General features: G+C 39.4%; 1 protein-coding gene and 1 pseudogene across 2 annotated transcripts in view; one reads left to right on the top strand and one right to left on the bottom strand.

The window, feature by feature from the left end:
* The window catches only part of NKAIN3 (sodium/potassium transporting ATPase interacting 3), a 751,259-nt gene that overhangs the window by 147,912 nt on the left and 582,314 nt on the right, over positions 1–21,033 (bottom strand). The gene's annotated exons all lie outside the window — the stretch shown is intronic.
* Positions 6,702–8,518, top strand: LOC108543142 (X-ray repair cross-complementing protein 6 pseudogene; annotated as a pseudogene).

Below are 21,033 nucleotides of genomic sequence, written 5' to 3'. Positions count from 1 at the left end.
AAAGGTATTTGTGATTGTGTTCTGGGATTCTGGTAGAAGAACCCTTCGGTGTATCCTTGTTAATGGCATTAATACAGGTTTCTCAAGAGTCACAAAATAAGGATACTTCCCCAGTGCTTTCATGAAGAAATTAATAGAAACCAATGTGCCTGAAGAGCAATACAGACACAGGATGTGACTGTGAAGGAGAGGGACATTGGGAGTGTGGGGGCCTCCTTGATAATGGGTGCTCTTCTGGAGCTAACAGGTTTTCCCTACCTGATTTTTGCTGCTCCAAGGTGAACAATATACTTTGCAGTCTTGCCAGTTTTCAAGATCGACAAATTCTGTGTATGTAGCAGGCAACTGAATAGCTGAGTTCTTCAGGAATTAAAATGCAGGGAGTTTGGAATTGACTTTCTGGCTTTGTAATTGGGAAGGTACTGGATCTGGCAGCATGAGGAAAGAAGAGGACCAGTAAATAAATCTGTTCTTGGCTCACCCATGCATCTCATTGAGGTTCTGATGGTCTGTGCTAATGGCCCACAGGAGGTTTGGCTTCCCCAAGGAAGTGACACCAACACTTTATGAGTTGTTGCTGAGAGTTTGACGGATAAAACCTTGTTCTCTCCAGTGATACACAATCCTCAGAGAGAGTTCCCTTACAAACGCCACCCCCCACCCTGCCCCACCTGGGGCCCTCACAGCCTTCCTGTGCTCTCTTAAAGGAGTTGCCCTCTGCAGTGCAATAAGTCACAAGACTGGTTCCTTAAGACTGGAGTTAATATTAAATTGGTAAATGCAAGACTTAACTCACACTAGACCTCTGACAACTGCTAAAATATTTTATTGTTGCATATCATTTTTATTGGAGAGGTGATTTTAAAAACAAAACAAGTAGCCCAGAGCATTTTAGAGAAATGTCAAGAGAGAAAAAGGGGGACGAATGAAAGAGAGAGAAAGGGCTTTAGTTTCCCATCCCATGTTAAGGGAAACAGCTTCACTTTTATGTTTTATAATAGAGATTTGTTATGGGTTGAAGTGTGTTCCCCTCGAAATATTGAAGTCCGAACCTCTGGTGCTTATGAAAGAGGGTCTTTGTAGAACATCGAATGAAAGTGAGGTCATTAGGAAGGATCCCAATCCAATATGTCTAGACTCCTTAGAAAAAGGAACAATTTGAGCACAGAGACGGACACAGAGACACACAGAGTACACCATAGAATCTACAAGACAGAGATAGGGTGATGATTTCACAAACCAAGAAAAGCCAAAGATTGCTGGCAAACCACAGAAACTAGGAGAAAGCCATGGAACAAATTCTCCCTCACAGCCCTCCAGAGGAATCAGTCCTCCAACACCTTGATCTCAGACTGCTGTCCTCCAGAACTGTGAGACAATACATTTCTGTTGTTTAGGCCGCCTAATTTGTAGTACTTTGTTATGGCAGTACTGGAAAACAAAAACAACGACAAACGGATTCTTGGTAAAATTTCACTTGAAAGACAAAGCAAAAAGAGTTACCAGATTAAAAACATGTGAAAAGTATAGAATTAGAGACAGGTGGGCGAGATGGAGAACTGGGGTTTCCAATCCAGAACTCCACTGGTTCAAAGGACACAGACGGACCTCTGTGTCCCAAGATTCTGCCAAGGTAAAGTGAAACACATACTTTCTGACATGGGTATCAGGTTGATGTCTTCATGGTGGGGCTGGCACTGTGTAGTTTTTGATGAGTCAGGAGAGCAAGAATAACAATATCACCCAACATTCAGATTATGTAATAGCCTAATGGAATCATGATCAGAAACGTCTGAGCAGTCTAATATGTACTCAATGTGGCCATAATAAAAAGATCTTTTATCACTTTTCATGATTCTGGCTAGTTATGTTTTTCAGGAATCCTTGTTTGGTGTAAATTATAGTTCACTTGTGCTAATACTGCAATCCTGGAGTCCATGGGAAAGTATTAGTTTTAGATAATGATTTTATTTAACACCTGGTGCTCGCTGCACAGATGTGCATCCTTGCTTCTCCTCTGGACAAGGAGGAAAAACAATAGATGGGTAGATGGAGCCCTTCTGTAGATTTCTTTCATTAAATTCTCCATGGGATGACATCTTTGACTGATCATGAATACATGTACCCGGCAGAAGATCAATAGCTCAAGCAGCAGGCTAGAAGACAGGTGGTCTTTGGGCTTAAAAAGTCTAAATATTTCAAAGTCCTGGGATTTCTGTCAGGAACAGTACATTTTGTTTTCTTTTGTACTCCAGTGTGTTCCTACCTGAGGGAGGCTGCTGGAAGTGATGATGAAAGCACCAGGGTTAGCCTTGACTTTCAGTGATTTCAAGTGATGCTAGGAAAGTCCTTGAGTTCCCAGAATCACCAGGTTGTGAGGGACTAGATAGTATACAGAACACATATCCCTAGTGACATTCAAAATTGTTAGTGGGTCTGGAATCTTTTGAGACACTGATAAAAAATTGAGGTTGTTTTTGTATATTGTGTTCATGGTGTTGTTACCCAGCTCAAGGAGTTACTCAGTCATGACACTATGGTTTGTGTGTGTGGCTAAGACCAGTTCTTGAATAACAGCCAGTGTCCTTATTGAACTAAAGTAGAACTTTGAGGATCTCCAGATAATGAGGTTTCCAATTCTGTCATGTGTGCCTTGACAACCCTCCACAGTACGTATGGGAGACATCATCACTGATCGAGTCACACAATTAATGCTGAGCCCAGAAGAGGACTGGGAATTCTACAGCCATCTAGCGAGGCATTCACCACCAGTAGATTAGCTGTCAAGCACGTTAAGTCTATTTGCCTTGGCTGTCTTAGGTCTTGAGTAAGCATTCAGCATAAGGCCTTCTGCCTTTCCTGAAATGAAGCCAGATAGGTGGCTCAGTCCCAGAAAAGCTCCAGTGTCCCCTTAGAGAAAAATTAGTCTGAGTAGAAATACCTAGATTTATTTCTGGGATATACAGTCTGGAGGCTGTTTTACCCTTGGTTGTGAGCCATGTGCAAGAACACAAGTTGTCGTGACAACTGCTCCTAGTCACCACTTGCAACCTGAGGTCAAGAAGCTGGCCTCGGACCAATCTTCATCAGATAGAAAAATTCATCTGACAGCATTGCATAAGGACAAGTACCACTGACTGTCTCCAATGTCTATTCAAACCTCTCCAGGAACTTGTTTAGCAGGAATAAGTGGGAACAAGTCCTCTGCAGTGAATTACACTCTCTCTTAGAGGTCTGTGAGGTGGGCTAGTCTCTTGGAAGGAGTCTTAGGTCTAGTCCTTGATCACCTGTTAGTGTAAATTACCTGCAATGTTAAAATAGAAGCAAGGGAGAAAAAAACAAACTGGCATCTATGGTGGCTGGAATTTTGTATACACAATCTCATTAATCTTCTCAACAGCCCCTTGAGTGGGTGGTATGATTTCATTTTACATGCAAGAAAGGTGATGGCTCAGAGGGATTGTGGACCCTGCCCAATATCACAAGTAGGAAATGACAGACGTGAGGTTACATTTAGCTCTGCTCAGACGCTGCCCTTATTCCTTAGGCATCTGCTGCTACCATACCACATGGCCTGTACTTGAAAATAAGCCACATCTTTCCTATCACATATTTTGCCTCTTCCAAATTTTAAATAGCTTCCCATTATTGTTTCAGGTCCCTTCTCTACAGTCAGCATTTAAGCAGATTAATCAAGCACTATTGCCCACCTATCCAAGCTTAAAGGCTGCCATTAGTAATAATTCTGACATTTCTGAGGTCATTCCTTCTCCTCCCCTCAACACAGTCTGGCTCCACAATTCAAAATGAAAAAGCAAAATGGCAACAAATGTCAACTGCAACAGTGATTCTTACAGACAAAGCACTAAGAGCAAAGCTATTAAAAATTTCATTCTCCTTTGCCCTTCCATTTACTGGGCTATGTCTTCTTTATGCTACTGAAATCAGCAACATTGGAAGCAATATCTATGACCACTACCTAGGACACATACACTATCCTCTATATGAAAATCTAGTAGAGTGAGACCCACAAATAGCTTATTTAGTACTGGGGGTTGGTAGCAAAAAGTGAGCAAATCTTGTAGGATTTACTATAAAGAATATAGGGAACTATAGCAACATAAGAGCTCATTATCTTTAAAGCAATTTAAGCACACACACACATATATGTATATATTTATTTGGTTTTGGTTAAAATGCTTTTTATTTAATTTGGTTAAATGTAACTAGGTTACTTATGAACAGGGGTTTTTTTTTTTTTTTTCTTTTTTTTTGTTCACTTTGAAATAAGAGGTATAGAAAAAGTTTAACTGGGTTCACTAAGAATAGATAGGAAAAAAAATGGCGTGGTTGCAAGGAGCCCAGACAAGATTGATGACAGCTTGGCCTAAGGTTGTGGTGGTCAAAGTAGAATAAAGTAGATACATCTGGGTTACTTAGGAGATTAACAAGTGATAAGACTTGGTTATGAACTGGGGTGAGTGGATACAGCACCTTCAACTGAATTGTCGAGCTACCCACATTGGGATTGATTAGGGAAACAATCCAAATCATGGAGAAGGAAGAAAAGCAGGGTAGGGTGATGGCCCACCTGGGTGTGACACAGAGCCAAGGGAATCCCCACCCCCAGCCAAGGGAAGCAGTGAGTGATTGTGCAACCCTGGGAAACCATGCTTCTCCCACGGATCTTTGCAACCTGCGAATCAGGAGATCCCCTCATGAGCCCACACCACCAGGGCCTTGGGTCCAACACACAGAGCTGTGTGGAGTCTTGGCAGAGAAGCTGCTCAGGCATGCACCAAGATCCAGGAACTTTACATACTCCAGTCCTGGGATCCCCAACAAAGGTGTCTGCAGCCCAGGCAATGCATGGTGTCTGTACATACCCCTAGGAAGGGAGCTGAATCCAAGGAGCGAAGCAGCGTTGGTCTGTGGATCCCACTTCCATGGCACCTCACAAGACAAGACCCACTGGTTTGGAATTTCAGCCAGCCTGCAGCAACGGGGTGCCTGCCTGAGAAGAAATGGGGCCCTGAGGGGAGGGACAGGTTGCCATCTCTGCTGTTTGGTTGACTCAGCTGTTTCAGCCTGTGGACTTTGGAACGTCCAAATGGTCTGGATGAGGAAGAGTTTCCCCAGTGCAGCATAGCTGCTTTGCCAGAATGTGGCCAGATTACTTCTGTAAGCGGGATCTCAATCCATTCCCCCTCAATGGGTGAGAACTTCCAGCTGGGCCTCCAGCTACCTCAACCTGCACATACGGTATGGCCAGAGCTCTTATTTCTCCCTGGGATGCAGTGCCCTGGGGGTGGGGCATGCCACTGCCTTGGCTGTTCAAGCATCTTAGCCAGTCCAGCCTGTGGGCCTTGGGGTTCCCAGTCTTATTGGAGGATGAAGAGATCCCCAACACAGCATGCTGCTCTATCGAAAAGCAGCCAGACTGCTTCTTTAAGCAGGTACTAGATCACATTTCTCCTGACTGGGTGAGACCTCCCAAACAAGGTCTTCAGGCACCCCTTACAAGTGTGTTTGGCCTGGCAACAGGTCAGTAATCCCCTGGGATGGAGCTTCCAGAGGAAGGGGCAGGCTGCCATCTTTGCTGTTTCTCAGACTTCACTGGTGATACCTCCAGGTACAGGAAAAACCAAGATAACTAGGGTCTGGAGCAGACCCCCAGCAAACCACAGCAGCCCTATGGAACAGCGGTCAGACTGTTAAAAGAAAAACAAAACAAAACAAAACAAAACAGAAAACAACAACAAGAAAAAATCCCCATGAGAATCCCATCTAATTGTTAGCAACCTCAAAGATCAAAGGTAGAGAAGCCCACAAAGATGAGAAAGAATCAACTAAAAAATGTCAAAAACTCAAAAAACCAGAGTGCCTCTTTTCTTCTAAATGACTACAGTGCTTCTGCAGCAAGGGCTTAAAACAGGGCTAAGGCTGAGATGCTGAAATGACAGAAGTAAGCTTCAGAATGTGGATAAAAATGAACATCTCTGAGCTAAAGGAGTGTGTTGTAACCCAACACAAAGAATCTAAAAGTCATAATAAGACAATGCAGAAGCTGACAGTCAAAATAGCCAGTTTAGAGAAGAACATGATAGAACTGAAAAACACAATATAAGAACTTCATAGTGCAATCACAAGTATTAATAGCAGAATAGACCAAGTGGAGGAAAGAATTTCAGAGCTTGAAGACTGTCTTTCTGAAATAAGACTGGCAGAAAAGAATAGATAAAAAAGACTGTGAAGGAATGAACAAAACCTCCAAGAACTATGGGATTTGTGTAAAGAGACCAAATCTATGACTGATTGGGGTATGTGAAAGAGACGGGGAGAATGGAACCAATTTGGAAAACATACTTCAGGATATCATCCAGGAGAACTTCCTCAACCTGGCAACACAGGTCAACATTCAAATTCAAGAAATGCAGAGAACTCCAGTAAGATACTCCATGAAAAGGTTATTCCCAAGATACATAATCGTCAGATTCTCTAAGGTCGAAATGAAACAAAAAATGTTAAGGGCAGCCAAAGAGAAAGGCAAGGTCACCTGCAAAGGGAGGCCCATGAGAATAACCTCTCAGAAGACACTCTACAGCCAGAAGAGATTGGGGGTCAATATTCAACATTCTTAAAGGAAAGAATTTCTGGTCCAAGTTGGTCACTTCCCTGCACCAAAGTGAGAAGCAGCCAACATGTAAAGGTGGGAGTCTCATTACAAAACTGAGGGCGATGAAGAAGCAAAGAAGAACAAGAAGAGAACCTTGAAGCAAGTGGAGACTATAAGTATTCAGGAAGAGATAGTTTGGTTTTTGTGGTTGATGCTTCCAGGGCTATGTTCGAATCCCAGAGTGAAGATGAGTTGACTCCCTTTGACATGAGCATCCCAGTGTATGCAAAGTGTGTACACCAGTAAGATCATAAACAGTGATTGAGATCTCTTGGCAGTGGTGTTCTATGGTACAGAGAAAGACAAAGGTTCAGTGAAATATTTATGTCTTACAGGAGTTGGAAAATGAATTCTCGAGTTTGATCAGTTTAAGGGGCAGCAGGAACAAACATGTTTCCAAGACTTGAGGGACTACAGATCTGATGACTCATTCAGTGAAGTGCTGTGGGTCTGTGCCAACCTCTTTAGTGATGTCCAGTTCATGATGAGTCATAAGAAGATCATGCTGTTCACCAATGAAGACAACCCCCATGGCAATGACAGTGCCAAAGCCAGCCAGGCCAGGACCAAAGCCAGCTGGGCCAGGACCAAAGCCAGTGATCTCCGAGATAGAGGCATCTTCCTTCACTTGATGCACCTGAAGAAACCGGAGTGCTTTGACATATCCTTGTTCTATAGAGATATTACCAGCATAGGAGAGGATGAGGACCTCAGGGTTCACTTTGAAGAATCCAGCAAGCTAAAAGACCTGTTGCAGAAGGTTCACGCCAAGGAGACTAGGAAGCAAGCACTCAGCAGGTTAAAGCTGAAGCTCATCAAAGATATAGTGATCTCTGGGCATTTATAATCTGGTCCAGAAGGCTCTCAAGCCTTCTCCAATAAAGCTCTATTGGGAAAAAAATGAACCAGTGAAATTCAAGACCCGGACATTTAACACAAATACAAGCAGTTTGCTTCTGCCTAGCGATACCAAGAGATCTCAGATCTATGGGAGTCTCAGATTATAATGGAGAAACAGGAAACAGAAGAGCTAAAACAGTTTGATGATCCAGGTTTGATGCTCATGGGTTTCAAACCCTTGGTAATGCTGAAGAAGCACAATCACCTGAGGCCATCTCTGTTCATGTGCCCCAAGGAGTTGCTGGTGATTGGGAGCTCAACCCTGTTTAGTGCCCTGCACATAAAGTGTCTGGAGAAGGAGGTTGTAGCATTGCGCAGATACACACCCCACAGGAACATCTCTCCTTATTTTGTGGCTTTAGTGTCACAGGAAGAGGATGGAGGACCAGAAAATTCAGGTGACTCCTCTAGGATTCCAGCTTGTCTTTTTATCCTTTGCTGATGATAAAAGGAAGATGTCCTTTACTGAAAAAGTCATAGCAACTCCGGAGCAGGTGGACAAGATGAAGGCTATCATTCAGAAGCTCCGCTTCACATACAGAATTGACAACTTTGAGAACCCCGGGCTGCAGCAGCACTTCAGGAACCTGGAGGCCTTGGCCTTGGATTTGCTGGAGGCTGAACAAGCAGTGGACCTGACATTGCTCAAGGTTGAAGCAATGATTAAAAGACTGGGTTCCCTGGTGGCTGAGTTTAAGGAGCTTGTTTACCCACCAGATTACAATCCTGACGGGAAATTTACCAAGAGAAAACACAATAATGAAGATTTTTGGAAGCAAAAGGCCCAAGGTGAAGTATTCAGAAGAGGAGCTGAAGGCCGATATCTGCAAGGGCATGCTGGGCAAGTTCACTGTGCCCATGCTGAAAGAGGCATACGGGCTGAAGAATGGGCTGAAGAAGCAGGAGCTGCTGGAAGTTCTCACTGAGCACTTCCAGGCCTGACCAGAGGCTGCATGTCCAGCCACTCTTTCACACCTTGGCCAGGCTGCCTGGCCTTGTTCTCAGCCTGTTAAAATGTGTTTCTTCTGAGCTAGGAAGAGTCTGTCCAACAGAAGTTGAGGGATTTTACATTTTTAAGACTTTCTGTTGCCATGGTGATGGTGTAGCCCTCCCACTTTACTCTATCTTACTTTATTGCCTGAATAAAGAGCCCTAAGTTTGTACTGAAAACAAAACAAAACAAAACAAAACAAAAAAAAAAAAAAAAAGAAAAGAATTTCCAACCCAGAATTTCATATCCAGCCAAACTAAGCTTTATAAGTGAAGGAGAAATAAGATACTTTTCAGACAGGCAAACGCTGAGGCAGGCAAATGCTGTCTCAATGATCTGCCTAATGTTGTCAGCGGGATGTTAAATCTCTGCCTTACAAGAGCTTCTGAAGGAAGCACTAAATATGGAAAGAAAAACCGTCACCAGCCATTATGAAAACACACTGAAGTACACAGACTAGTGACACTATGGAGTAACCACATAAACTAGTCTGCAAAATAATCAGCTAGCATCATGATGACAGGATCAAATCTACACAAAACAATACTAACATTAAATGTAAATGAGCTACATGCCCCAATTAAAAGACACAGAATGGCAAGCTGGATAAAGAATCAAGATCCATCTATATGGATCTTAAGCCTCACAGAGGATCAAAATAAAAGGATAGAGGAAAATTTATCAAGCAAATGGAGAACAGAAGAAAGCAGGAATTGCAATCCAAGTTTCTGATAAGACAGACTTTAACAAAGATCAAAAGGACAAAAAGGGCATTACATAATGGTAAAGGTTTCAATTCAACAAGAAGCACTATCTTAAATATATACACACCCAGTACAGGAGCACCCAGATTCATAAAGCAAGTTCTTAGAGATTTTAAAAGAAACTTAGACTCCCGCACAATAATAGTGAGAGACTTTAACACCTCACTGACAATATTAGGCAGATAATTGAGACAGAACATTGACAAAGATATTCAGGGCCTGAACTCAGGTCTGGATCAAGTTGACCTGATAGATAACTACGGAACTCTCCACCCCAAAACAACAGAACATATATTCCTCTCATCACGACATGGCACTTACTCTAAAATTGATCACATAATCAGAAGTAATACACTCCTCAGCAAATGCAAAAGAGCTGAAATTCTAACAGTCTCTTGGACCACAGCACAATCAAATTAGAACTCAAAATTAAGAAATTCACAGAAAACCATACAACTACACTGAAATTGAACAACCTGCCCCTGGATGACTTTTGGGTAAATAATGAAATCATTGCAGAAATCAAGAAGTTCTTTGAAACTAATGAGAGCAAAGATACAATGTACCAGCATGTGTGGGATGCAGCTAAAGCAGTTAAGAGAGAAATTTACTCACTAAATACCCATACCAAAAAGCTAGAAAGATCTCAAGTTAACAACGTAACATCACAGTTAAAAGAACTAGAGAACCAAGAGCACACAAACCTGAAAGCTAGCAGAAATAACCAACATCAGAGCTGAATTGAAAGAGAGACATGAAAAGCCCTTCAAAAATCAGCGAATCCAGGAGGTGCTTTTGCTGGAGAAAAGTAATAAAAGAGATAGACTGATAGCTAGACTAATAAAGAAAACATAAAGAAGATTCAAATAAACACAATTAGAAATGATAAGGGGGATATTACCACTGACCCTACAGACATACAAACAACCATCAGAGAAAACTATAAACACCTCTGTGCACATAAACTAGAAAATCTAGAAGAAATGGATGTTTTCCCGGCACATACGCCCTCCAAAGACTGAATCGGGAAGAAATTGAATCCCTGAATAGACCAATAGAGAGTTCTGAAATTGAAACAGTAATAAATAGCCTACCAAAAAAAAAAAAAAAAAAAAAAAAAAAAAGCCCAGGACCCCAGGACCAGTTGGATTCACATCTGAATTCTACCAGAGGTACTGAGAATAGCTGGTACCACTCCAGCTGAAACTATTCCAAAAAATTGAAAAGGAGGGACTGCTCTCTAACTTATTCTATGAGGCCAGCATTATTCTGATACCAAAACCTGGCAGAGATACGACAAAAAAAGGAAAGTTTAGGCCATTATCCTGTATAAACATCAATGCAAAAATCCTCAACAAAATACTGGCAAACTGAATCCGGTAGCACGTCAAAAAGTTTATCCACCATGATCAAGTTGGCTTCATCTTTGAGATGCAAGCTGGTTCAACACACACAAAACAATAAATGTAATTCATCGCATAAACAGAACTAAAGACGAAAAACACATGATTATCTCAATAGATGCAGAAAAGGCCTTTGATAAAAATTAACTTCCCTTCATATTAAAAACTCTAAATAAACTAGATCTTGAAGGTACATACCTCAAAATAATAAGAGCCATATATGACAAACCCACAGCCCATAGTGAATGGGCAAAACCTTTCAAGGGGAAGCATTCCCTTTAAAAACTGGCACAAGACAAGTTTGCCCTCTCTCACCACTACTATTCAACATAGTATTGGGAGTTCTGGACCAGGCAATCAGGCAAGAGAAAGAAATAAAGTGTATTCAAATAGGAAGAGAGGAAGTCAAACTATCCCTGTTTGCAGATGACATGATCCTATGCCTAGAATATCCCATTGTCTCAGATCAAAAGCTTCTTAAGCTGATAAGCAACTTCAGCAAAGTCTGAGGATACAAAATCAATGAGAAAAATTGCTAGCCTTCCTATACACAAACAACAGGCAAGCTGAGAGCCAGATCACAAACGAACTCCCATTCACAATTGCCACAAAAAGAATAAAATACCTAGGAAAATAGCTAACAAGAGAAATGAAGGACCTTTTTAAGAAGAACTACAAACCATTGTTCAAAGAAATCCGAGATGACACAAACAAATGGAAAAACATTCCATGCTCATGGATAGAATCAGTATCATGAAAATGGCTACACTGCCCAAAGCAATTTATAGATTCAATGCTACTTCCATTAAACTACCATTGACATGCTTCACAGAATTAGAAAAACTATTTTAAAATTCATAGGACCAGAAAAGAGCTAAAATAACCAAGGCAATCCTAAGCAAAAAGAAAAAAGCTGGAGGCATCACGATACCCAACTTCAAACTATACCACAAGGCTACAGTAACCAAAACAGCATTGTACAAGTACAAGAGCAGACACATAGACCAATGGAATACAATAGAGAACCCACAAATAAGGCCACACGCTTACAGCTATCTGATCTTTGACAAACCTGACAAAAGCAATGGAGAAAAGATTCACTATTTGATAAATTATACTGGGAGAACTGGTTAGCCATATGCAGAAAATGAAAACTGGATCCTTTCCTTACACCATATACAAAAGTCAACTCAAGATGCATTAAGACTTAAATTAAACCCCAAAACTATAAAAACCATAGAAGAAAACCTAGACTATGCCATTCAGGACATAAGCACGGGCAAAGTTTCATGATCAAGATACTGGAAACAATTGCAACAAAAGCAAAAATTGACCAATGGGATCTAATTAAACTAGAAAGCTTCTGCACAGGAAAACAAACTATCAACAGAGTAGATACAACCTACAGAGTGGGAGAAAGTTGTTTTGCACTTTGTCCATCTGACAAAGGTCTAATATCCAGCATCTATAAAGAACTTAAATTTATAAGAGAAAACTAAACAACCTCATTAAAAAGTGGGCAAAGAACATGAACAGAGACTTCTCAAAGGAAGACACACATGTGGTCAACAATCATGTGAAAAACAGCTCAACATCACTGATCATTAGAGAAATACAAATCAAAACTGAAATGAAATACCATCTAATGTCAGTCATAATGGCTATTATTAAAAAGTCAAAAAACAAATGCTGGCAAGGTTGTGGAGAAAAAGGAACACTTTTACACTGTTAATGGGAGTGTAAATTAGTTCAGCCATTGTGGAAGACAGTGTGGTGATTTCCCAAAGACCTAGCAGCAGAAATACCATTTGGCCCAGCAATCCCATTACTGGATATATACCCAAAGGAATATAAATCCTTCTATTATGAAGATACATGCATGTGTGTGTTCATTGCAGCACTAGCCACAATGGCAAAGACATGGAATCAACCTAAATGCCTGAGATGGTTTGGTTGTGTCCTCACCCAAATCTCACCTTGAATTGTAATAATCCCCACATGTCAAGGGCAGGGACAGATGGAGATAATTGAATTATGGGGGCATTTGCTGCCATACTGTTCTCATGGTAGTGAATAAGTCTCACAAGATCTCATGGTTTTATAAATGGGAGTTACCCTGCACAAGCTCTCTTGCCTGCTACCATGTAAGACATAACTTTGCTCCTCATTCACCTTCCACCATGACTGTTAGCCCTCCCTAGCCATGTGGAACTATGAGTCAATTAAACCTCTTTCTTTATAAATTACCCAGCCTTGGGTCTTTATTCACAGCATGAGACCAGATTAATACAACGCCTATCAATGATAGACTGAATAAAGAAGATGTGGTAAATGTATACCACAGAATAATATACAGGCTTAAAAAGGAATGAGATCATGTTCTTTGCATGAACATGGATGAAGCTGGAGGTTATTATCCTTAGCAAACTAATGCAGGAACCAAAAACCAAATACTACATGTGCTGACTTATAAGTGGGACCTGAATGATGAGAACACATGGTCATGAGGGGGAGAATAACACACATGGGACCTGTTGGAGGGTGGGGGATGAGAGGAAGGAGAACATCAGGAAGAACAGCTAATGGATGCTGTGCCTAATACCTGGGTGATGGAATAATCTGTACAGTAAACCATCATGGCACATGTTTATCTATGTAACAAACCTGCACATCCTGCACGTGTACCCCTGAACTTAAAATAAAAGTTGGAAGTAAAAAAAAAATCAACTGGAAAAAGAAGATTCTATTATTTAAAAGGGAACTAAACTTTCTTTTAACTTTGAAAAAGGAAAATTCTTTTGTCAAAGCTCTTTTAGTTCATGCCTCTCTGTTGCACATTCATCACTTACTGGACTGAAAACAGATGGGCTTTCTTTCCTGCCCTCTACATGTTACTTCAGCGTTTTTAATCTTTATTCCTCTCTGATAGCTGTGTGATCATGATGAATTTTTAAAAATTCAAGTACAAATTGAGATTTTCCTATCCTGTGGATAGCAATCAATTTTTAGAAATTTGACATTCTGAATTCACGCTATATCTTCTAAAAAGATTGGGACCTCTGGTTAGTTCTGTGTAGCTAAGAACTACAAAGCAGGTTTGTTTTTATTAAGTAAATCAATAGAATACAGAAAGCAGGGTGAATGTTGTATTTAGTAAAATTATGTTGAAACTGCTAGCAGGTTGGGTGTGTGGTGAACAAAAAGGATTAGTCAGAACAAAGCCTCTCTTTTCCCTAGGCCACTTATTTTTTTTTTTTCTTTTCTGAATACACTGTTCAGTCCTTGCTTAAATAATGCCAGTTACCTCTTGCTCCCAGTCCTGCCTGCCAGAATTTTGTGCCTGGTCAGCAGTCTGCATGTCCGTATGAACTATTATGTGAATGTCTGTTTAAAATTCTCTTTTCTCTGATTTTATTTCACATCTTCTGGGATAACTGTGATAAGCTAAAGTAATAAATGTATAAGCTACATCAGTTATTTAGAGTTTTCAATTCTGACCCAATCCTCTTTCATCATTCGCTGCGGGTACTATATTTGCTCTGTTCCAGTTCACCACTGCTCCTGGACAGGACTCATATTCTGGTCCTGTGGGATGGTAGGGACAAGAGAGCTAAAGAAGCCCCTAGTCTCTTTTTGTTAAACTTCTTGTTTGGGGAAGGACTGATGAGAGTCGGGGGAAGAACGTTTGATAAATATAGGCAAGGAGCCAACTCTGTTAGGTACAATATATACATATTAAATATATGTAATAGATTATATATATACACACACACATATATATATAAAATCTATTATTCTGCAGGTCAATGAATCTATATTATGAAAAAGAAGATTTATAAAACACAGAGCCAATGTAGGAGCAAGAGAAGTGGAAATAGGAAAACATTGAAAGAATCCCTAACTTTGGACATCTGCCTTTATATTAACCCTAAAAAAAATCCAACACATGATCGAATATTCCTTTTTTTATTTCTCGTGATGTCCACATATGTTCTAGGTCTGGACAGTGGTTCTTTGATGATTTACGGTTGCATACAATGTACTTGGTAGGAAAAACGGGCATTATTTCATCTAAACTTCCTTTCAGATGTGGAGCAGGAAAGTAAGTGAACGGGAAGGCGCAGGGCACCAGGGGCCCTTCTTAGACACTGTTTCCTTGTTGGGTAATGGGAGTATGATTCATGGAGTGTTGGGGATGCTGTGGTTAATCGACTGCCCAAGCTCAATGTTTCTGCTCCCGATAGACCTGGCAGTACATTTATGGGAGCCCAAATGGGGACAGCCAGCAAAATGAAACAAGCTCCTTTGACCAGGAATTCTTTCTCATTCTTGTCTTTTGCCTTAATCCTTTTTCATCTAGACTTCACGCAGATCACATTAAATTCTAATGTATAGCATTTTGTATCAAAGCAACTAATCTAGAACAACAAAATGAAGTGTTCCCATTAAGGCCCAGCTATCAATATCTGATAACGTTGAAGTCATAGACAATTAAAATTTTATCTCTTGAGGCAATGAAGTGAGGACCTACTCTATTCTTGGGTAAAAAATAACATTTTTCTTTTACTCTGATTTCACATTTTTTGTAAGTGATAGCCTACAGCTTAATTAAGACTCCTAAATATAAACAGCTAATCTGAAATTTTCTGAAGGAATCTGAAATTCCTACCATATGTGGAAATAAATTGTCCTTTTTCGTTGGACATGTGTACACAAGATATCTAGAAAGTTATTTTATTCTCTGGATACTTTCACTTTTTATCTGGTTTAACCTTTAGTAACTCTGGAGAGTTCCCCATTATGCTTTCTATAAATAATGGAATCCTAAAATATTTAAATAGCTTGAGGCAAAAATGCAAATATGTTAATTTGCCAAAAAATACTTAAGGCCAAAGTTGCCCTGTCCCATCAACCAGGCCAATGATCTGCATGCATGTTTGTGGCATTTAAGTTCTTGCTTTAGCTTTAGCATTGGCAGCTACTGTTACTACAGTATTAATTTGTCATGCAAATAACCTTTTATAATGAAGTTATGAGTGCCTCAAGTCACTTGTTAGTTATTGGATTTAGGATTCTCGGTATAAAGCTTTAGACTCCTACTGACAAATGGGCTAGTTCTCAAACATTTTTATTTCTTGCATGGCATTTCATTTTTGCAGAAAGGTTATACTTTGGTACATACACCAGCAAAGGAGAGGAGTGAGGTTGCAGTGAAAAGCACTCCCTCTTACAGCAGAACTTCCCTTCAGAAGGAGATACAGAGACCTCTCTTATTATAGACGAGAAAAAAGGCCTGAAAAAGCACTCTATTAGTTCCCTATTGTTGATTTGGCAAATCCTCATAAACTTAGTCATTTAAAAAGCACAAATTTATTATCTTACAGTTCTAGAAGTCAAAAGTCTAACATGAATCTCCCTGGGGTAAAACCAAGATGTCAGGAGGGCCCGGGCATGGTGACTAATGCCTATAATTCCAGCACTTTGGGAGGCCGAGGTGGGCTGATCACTTGAGGTCAGGAGTTCGAGACCAGCTGGCCAACATCGTGAAACCCTGTCTTTATTAAAAATATAAAAATTAGCCAGATGTGGTGGCATGCACCTGTAGTCCCAGCTGCTCGGGAAGCTGAGGCAGGAGAATCACTTGAACCCATGGTGGAGGTTGCAGTGAGTCGACATAATGCCACTGCATTCTAGCCTAGGTGACCAAACGAGACTGTCTCAAAATGAATAAATAAATAAATAAATAAATAAATAAATAAATAAATAAAATAAAAAGAACAAAGATGCTAGCAGGGTACTGTTTTTCTGGAGTCTCTAGGGGAGAATCTATTTCCTTGTCTTTTCCAGCTTCATCTGAATTCCTTGCATCTGGGCCTCCTTTAAACTCCAAAGCCAACAACAACCAAGAGCTGGCTGAATTCTATCTCCTCTGCATGACTTGCTCACTCTCCTGCCTCCCTCTTCCACTGTAAAGACCCACGGTTTGCAAATATTTTTCTCATTGCATGGGTTGTCTCTTTGTTCATCATTTCTTCTGCTGTGCAGAAGCTTCTTGATTTGGTGCAATCCCATTTGTCTATTTGTTCTTTTGTTACTTGAGATTTTGGGGTTATATCCAAAAAATTCTTGTCCAAACAAATGTCCTGGAGCTTTTCCTATATGCTTTCTTCTAGCAGTTTTACAACTTTAAGTCTTTAATCATTTTGAGTTGATTTTGGGGCATAGTGTAAGGTAGGGGTCTAATTTCATTTTTTCCTGAATGTGGATAACTAGTTTTCCTAGAACCATTTCTTGAATAGAATGTTTTTTCTCCATTATGGGTTCTTGGCACTTTTGTAAAAAATCAATTGACCATGAAGGCATGAGTTTATTACTGAGCTTTCTGTCCTGTCCCATAGGTTCATGTGTCTGTTTTTATGCCAGTACTATGCTGTTTTAATTATGATCACTTTTATAATACATTTTGAAGTCAGGTAGTATGATGCCTCCAGCTTTGTTCTTTTTGCTCAAGATTGCTTTGGTTTTCTGGGGCATATTGTGGTTCTATAAAATTTTAGGATTGATTTTCCATTTTGAAAATGACCTTGAAATTTTATAGGGATTGCATTGAATCTGTACATTATTTTGGTAGTGTGGATATTTTAACAATATTAATTATTTCAGTCCATTGAGATGAGATATTTTTCAATTTATTTGTGTTTTCTTCAATTTCATTCATCAGTGTTTTATAGTCTTCAGTATATAAATCTTTTACCTTCTGATTTAAATTTACATCTAAGTTTTTATTTTTTTTTTGGTTGCTATTGTAAATGGGATTATTTTCTTAACTTTCTTTTCAGATAGCTCATATATCTAGTAAAGGGTTAATATACAAAATATACAAGGAACTGAAATAACTCAATAGTAAGAAAACAAATAACCCAATTTAAAAGTGGTCAAAGGACCTGAACAAACACTTCTCAAAAGAACTCATCCAAATGGCCAACAGGTTCATTTAAAAAATGAACTAATCATTAGGAAAATGCAATTTAAAACCATGACAAGATATCTATTTATATCCGCTAGAATGGCTTTTATCAAAAAGATGAAAGATAACAACCACTGGAGAGGATGTAGAGAATACGGAACACTTGCATACTGTTGGTGGTAATGTAAATGGTTCAGCCATTATCGAAACCAGTATGGAATTTCCTCAAAAAACTAAAAATAGAACTACAATATGATCTAGCAATCCCACTACTGGGTATTACAAGGGAAATTATTAAGTATGCCAAAGAGATAGCTGCACTCCCATGTTCATTGCAGTGTTATTCACAGTAGTCAAGATAGGGAATCAACTTGACTATCAATAGTTGGATACAGAAAATACAGTACACAAAATGAATTATTACTTATCCTTTAAAAAGATGAAATTCTGTCATTTGGGACAAGATGGATGAATCTAGCAGAGGTTATGCTAAGTGAAATAAGTCATGCACAGAAAGGTAAATACTACATGATCTCATTTGTGTGTGGAATCTAAAAAAGATTCATCCATATAATTGGAGAATAGAATGGTGGTTATCAGAGCCAGGGATGGGGGGCTTGGGTGGGGAGGAGTAAGAGAATGTGGAGTTACTGTTTAAAGGATACACAGTTTCAGCTAGACAGGAGGTTTAGAGATCTGTTGCACAGCAGGATGACCATAGCTAATAATAATGTACTGTGTATTTCAAAATAAGAGAGTAAATTTCAAAGATGTCATCACAAAAAATGTCAAGTAAGTGAAGGGATATATATGTTAATTAATTTGATTTAATAATGCCGTATTACATACATATATGAAAACATCACACTGTACTCTATAAATGTAATACAATTACAATTATTATAATTTATCAGTTTAAAAATATTATATTGAGCTCCTTGGAATAATCTAGGAAAATTTCCCCATTCTAGGGTCCTTAATTATAATCACAGCTGCAAAATACCTTGTTCTATGTAAGATAACATATTGACAGGTCTGGTGATTAAGACAGGCCCATCTTTGCAGGTCCTTTATGCTACCTCCCACAAAGACCTGACTGCAGTCAATGTGTGAACCCTCTAGCTGAGTTCTTCAATTTGAAAGTCCCTGGGGAAAATGCAAAAGTGTGCAAAAAGCAAGCATACGCATAGCTGTTCCAGCGGTGCCATGATGGTGCAATGTTGTTCATACCTGTGCATGAACAACACAGGCATGGTTTGATGACTCTTTCTCAGATGTTCTGAGTAGGCCATGTATTCAATAGAGACATTTTCCCCTTCCTTTGCCACAGTTATATTTTTTCTTTATGTGGGCCGAGTTGCCAACTTTTAAATATAGAAACTGGGAACTGAAGAGGTATGTAATACTGTTAAAATGGTTGGAGAAATCAATCTGGTAATATTTGCTTGCTTGCAATTATAATATTTATTTGTAAAGCCCTTTTATCCTGGATGGTCAATCAGCCTTAAGACAGCATAGATATTATCAATCTGAGCCTCTCAAGCAATCTGGACTTCTGGAATTTTCTTCATAAAAGAAGTTTTAGCACTAAAATGTAGAGAGCAGTGTAAAAGGACAGGAACCAAAAGAAAGGAACACTTAATTTCTCTTTGATTGTATTTTTTTCATGATCCTCCAGGTTTAAACAAATCAAGCTCTAGAGGAAAGGTAATATTATGTTTTACTGTTAAAAATTAATTTTTAGAAAGCTTGATGGATATGTCTATAGTGGAACTGAGCAGACTATGTTGAATAATGGTATATGCATTGTAAACACTAAGTACATGACCAGGTCACAAAATAAGTCAATATCCTTTCGAGATGTCTGTTTTTCATGTGGAACTAGCAGTAGGAGGACAATGTAGGTTAAGGAAGATGCATGCCAGAAATATATTTTTTTCTCCTGGTGATAACAGTAAGGCTGAGCTCGTATTTACAAAAGCCATTTATTCATTCAAAAATATTTATTGAATGCCTACGAAGAGCAATGCTTTGGAGGGGATGTATGTGGATGTGAATACATAAGCATGAAAAGACAATTTACTTCTATCCTCAATCTTGTTTACAATCTAGAGAGAAAATACTGGAACTAAATGTGCGATTCTTGAATGTGGGAAAGGCATTTTATAAATGTCTTAGGCAGGCTGGGTGCGGTGGTTCATGCCTGCAATTTCAGCACTTTGGGAGGCCAAGGAGGGAAGATTGCTTGAGGCCAGAGTTTGACACCAGTCAGGGCAACATAGTGAAACCCTAACAAACGTTATATAAAAAATTTGCCAGGAATGGTGGCACACACCTGTAGTATCAGCTACTCAGAAGGCTGAGGCAGGATTGCTTGAGCCCAGGAGTCCACAGTTACACTGAACTGTGATCACACTACTGCACTCCAGCCTGGGTGACAGAGGGAGACCATTTCTAAAAATAAATTAATTAATTAAAAGAAAAAAAGTTATTTGATCTTCTAGTTTGAAACCAACTTCTGATTTCACTTATTTGATACATACCAAATCATGAGGTCTCTACAACAGATTTACCTCCTTTTATTCAGAATTTTAAAAGCTAAAATAATGCCACTTCAAATATGGGTATCTTTTGTTTTTTCTACCAATTTTAAGTGACTTTTAGGAAATCCAAATTTATTTGATAGAGACAAAAGTGATTTCTATCTATTTGATTCTGTGATGGTGTGAAAGCAGTTTTTTTTTAAATGTAGGCAAATCCTCTAAAATCTTTAAATAGGATAGTCTGTCAGGCATAGCAGATTTTAAGTTCATCAAAAAAAGAAAATTGAGTGTGCATAAATAAAGAAGAAAAAGTTGATGATAGACAAGGAATTCTGGTTGTTATGTCTTTAGAAGGAGGAAAGTAATAGAGTCAAAAACAACGTAACAGAGAAACTGCATCGCTGTCAGATTTCTGCCTATTGGAGAGATGGCTGTGTGACATAGGATTGAGTGTGTGTAGGAAGGCAGGTAAAATTATGTCTGAAATGTCTACACCCTGGAGGGCTGTGGAGTGGAGTCAAATCCCTACAATCCTTGTACTCAGGAGCAAGATGGGAGACGACGCTGGTGTGTATTACAATTTCTACCCGAGTTATCCAAAGCTAAAAGTTAATAAAAATCACTCTTTTGTTTTCCATTAGAAGAGTGCAAGTTTTTGCGGCGATCCCCGGAAACAAAATATTGTCTGGCACATTTACATTTTACTGGGATAAATGGAAATCAGCTTGTGAAATGCTAAGGAGTTTACTCTTTTGGATGTTTTTTTTTTTTTTTTTTTTTTTTTTTTTT

Source organism: Rhinopithecus bieti, unplaced genomic scaffold (assembly GCF_001698545.2).
Source record: "Rhinopithecus bieti isolate Rb0 unplaced genomic scaffold, ASM169854v2 scaffold_21726, whole genome shotgun sequence".
In the NCBI taxonomy this organism is placed as follows: domain Eukaryota; kingdom Metazoa; phylum Chordata; class Mammalia; order Primates; family Cercopithecidae; genus Rhinopithecus; species Rhinopithecus bieti.
The sequence above is the reverse complement of the archived record's forward strand: the minus strand, read 5'-3'. Positions and strand labels throughout refer to the sequence as shown.